At 45.1% G+C, this 3,710-nt stretch overlaps 1 long non-coding RNA gene across 1 annotated transcript in view; it reads right to left on the reverse strand.

The window, feature by feature from the left end:
- Positions 1-3,704, reverse strand: part of LOC108447292 — an 11,573-nt gene extending 7,869 nt beyond the window's left edge. Inside the window, exon 1 of the long non-coding RNA XR_001862771.1 lies at positions 3,526-3,704. This is a non-coding gene — a long non-coding RNA (uncharacterized LOC108447292). The remainder of the gene's footprint in view (positions 1-3,525) is intronic.
- Positions 3,705-3,710: the final 6 nt, after the last annotated feature.

The raw sequence follows: 3,710 nt of genomic DNA on the forward strand, positions 1-3,710 counted from the left end.
GCCTTTAAAATAATTTTTATATGCTATTCACAAATAATTTTTAAAGGCAGGCATAGATTATCTGATAGCAATTAGGAAGAAAACACAGCTAATACGTATATTGGTGTATATGATCCTGTAACTATAAAGTGTTTATGCTCATGTTTAAACAAAACAGTAAAAAATACCCTTCTAATATTGGCAGTACAATTTACTACAGTTGCTTTCTACTTTGCTACCTGTTCTTTCCTCAGAAATAGCAATGAGTATTTTGGACCAACCCACTACACTAACACAAGGCAGCAACTCCACAGAGTATAATGTGGTAATAGATAAAAAAGTTAAAAATGCATTTTCAGTCATTTCTGCTGGGAATGAGCTGCTGTCAGGCAGTCCACTCACTACGTGTTGGTGCCGTCTAGGCTTGGATGCAAGTTTATTTGAACTGAGAATTAGCATCACTTCTTTCCTGTATCAAGAAAGAAGTGCAGCAGGCAAGAACGATGTTGCTAAAGCTCCCCCATCTATGGTGAGTGAAGCAGAGCAGGAAGAGAAGCAACCATATGATATTGCCCAGAAACGTGCACATATTTTCTACTATTTTCTGCATATCAAAAACTTAAGAATAGTTCAGAAATGGCAGCTTGGATCTTGTCAGAACATCCATTTAATCCCAATGATTGTGCAGAAAAGAGCACCAGATACAAAAGGAAGTGCTGGAAGAGCAGTAGATGTGCAGAGGATTTGGTGCCAACACCACCACGGGCATCACACCATCACCAAAGATTCAAGTCACACTGACCCCCCAGAGGTGACAGAGACCAAGATGGAGCAGTCCTTAACACAGTGATACAGTTTGTGAATGAAGATGTGAAAGAAATAGAGCAAAGAAGGGAAGAAGACAGCATGTGCAGTGCAGAAAGAAATTCAGGCGTGGAGAAAAAGAGAATTCATTCAGCTCCTTTTGCCTAGTAAAAAAACAAAGACCTGAAGGGACAGTGCTTTATTCAACTCCCACACTCAAAGGATGAAATCTGGCTGGTTTAAAATCCATTTTAGGATCTGCACAGCATTGCTGAAACCAAAAAAACCCTGGTCTGATGTGATAGCAGCTGGAATTAAAAAAGTTAATAACAATTCACCCTTCGATTCACATGAAATTATACTGCTGTTCTTGTTAGGGGAAAAACACCACCCCAAGCAAACAAATCTTTTTCATTAGGAATGGAATGACAAAAGAGATAGAGGAAAATAATGGAAAGCAAAAGACAAAGTAGATAATAAAAGAGAGAAGAGGAAAAATTATCCACAGGGACATGAAAGTTAAGTAGGTAAATGAAAATAACAGGAAGAAGAAGGCTATAGATGTGATTCCCCTCTGGCATATACCTACTTTTCCACTGAAAGAGAAGATAGATGAGTCCAATGACTAGTTAAATACATCCTGCACCATGCAGTTAAAATTATTTAAGACTGCCAGAACAGGTCAAGGAAAAAAAAGTACATCCATTGTCCAGCAGCAGGACACCTCCCTCAGCAGGTCTGAGACAGCCCGGAGGGCGCATCCCTGTCTGCATTAGACAACGAGCACCTCAGCATGTTCAAACATTAAAAGAATGGTAAAATTAAACTAAAGCCTGCACGCTGCTGAATGACCTTTGTACTGAGTATGCATGTTTTTACATCACCAGTCTTTTGGGGCAGCTTTCACACAGTTTTGTAGTGGTAGAGCTCTGACACAGCACAACCAAGCGGAGCTTCTGTTTTAACTTCACCAGTGAGAAAGAGCAATTTGCTGAGAGCATCACCTGCTTCCCCAGGCACCGAAGGCAAGCTAAGTATGTGATAACAGGATAACCCTCTAGGAGGGGCAAGGCACACCAGGAAATATGATGGTTTTCACTTTTAAAGAGTGGTACAAGAAAAGCTAGAGGTTTTTGTTTAAATAGCTACTGTTACAAATACAACTATTATATACTCCGCCTTTTCAAAAACGTCAAGTCTCTAATCTGAAATCTAGCAAATCCCTTCTGCTAGCAGTCTCAACTCAGCCTCCAGACCAAATGAAAAATCATCAACTACTTTTTGCAATTTTATCTAGATTCTCTATGAAGACTTTACTGGCAAGATGAACTCAAGTAGCACAGCAGAGCTCAAGTTAAACTGGCATGTTGCCTGTCCTGAGTGACCCATGAGGCCCAATGAAAACAACTTCATCCACAGCCACGATAAAATAATGGAACTTTCAAGATAAAATATTTACAAACAGAGAAGTAAGTGCATAAATCCCATTGACAAGGTTTCATTCAACAAATAATCTACTATGCAGTAGTAATGATGCAAACTGAAAAAATATTAAAACAAAATAAATAACCCAAGAGCTGGCAGACAAAATTTACCCTCAAGCATGCAGCTGGACAAAGCTCAGTGCAAACTGGTGACAAACCCAAACCTCTGACTGTTGCCACTCTTCCACTCTTTCTCTTTGCCCTTTCACATACACCAAAAAACCAACTCTGCGAGTCTTTGGTAAGCAACAGATTGGGCAGCTCTGCACGCGGTAAAGATGAGCCATGCATTCTAATGCAAGAGGCAGAAGGAGCAGTGACACCAATCCTCAAGGCACTTTTGTAATATTTCAGGTCTTTCAAAATGAAATGTCATCGTTCCTTGGTTATTTTGCACAAGACATACTGCACCACACTTGTTTCACTGCATGCTGTATGCCCAGTCCTGTGCTCTCCTCCTTGCTCCAGGACAGGTACTCAGTGCCCCTGCACACACATCCCTGAATTTGGAGGGTTACAGCCCCAGGTAACTGGACACTGTCAGGACAATGGCACTCCAAGCTTGGAGCTGCTGTGTAAAACTGTGCTTTGCAGCAGTGCCCCTGGGAGCCTTCCTGCAGCACAGGCAGCTGTGGGTACCTCTGCCCCTGCCAGCAGCCCCATGGTTCCAGGAGAGCACACCAGGGACTGCTACATGCATCCTGCTCCCTCACCCCACTAACAAAAAGGACCCAAAGTATGGGCTTGCTTCCATCAGACCCCTCTCCCACTCTTCTTGAGGGAGGGGAGAAACAGGTTCAGGGGAGAGAGGTGCTCACCTCCCCTTGGGAGGAAGAGGTGAGAGGTGAGACAAGAGGAGGGTATGTTGCCAGGGTGAAGGGGCTCTTCCATGGCTTGCAAGATGGGTCCAGATGATGGATCCAGACAGAGATGCCCAACCACACTCCCAGCGTCGGGAGCAAAGGGAGGTGCCCCAGCCATGGGGCTGCACAAATACAGGCTGTGTGATGAGCAGCTACGGTGTGCTTCTCTGAAACTGCAAACATAAAGAAGCTCTAAGGAATACTGCTCCCACGGGTGTGCCTAACTCTATTCTATCTGTGTGTTCTATCTATATTTTACATCCTGGTGAGGGCCCCTTTGTCGACCCTCTCTCCCCTGAGAAGAAGCTGTGGCACCACTGTCATTTGGCCATTAACCCGGTCTGCCCTGACCCATCACCGGTGACTGCCGTGCCGGCCAGGCAGCACCTACTCACCCGCGCTCTTCACCGGTGCTCCACCACGAAGCGCATGGTGGTGCCGTCGAAGGAGGGCGGCGCGACGATCCGCGGGCCGGCGGCCGGCGCTGTGATGCTGATGACCGGCTTCGCCTCGGCTGCCCCGTGCCGCGGCGGCGGCGGGCCCTTGCTGGTAGCAACGTAGTAGGGACTCTCGGCAAAAG

This window comes from Corvus brachyrhynchos, unplaced genomic scaffold (assembly GCF_000691975.1).
Source record: "Corvus brachyrhynchos isolate BGI_N302 unplaced genomic scaffold, ASM69197v1 scaffold175, whole genome shotgun sequence".
NCBI lineage: Eukaryota > Metazoa > Chordata > Aves > Passeriformes > Corvidae > Corvus > Corvus brachyrhynchos.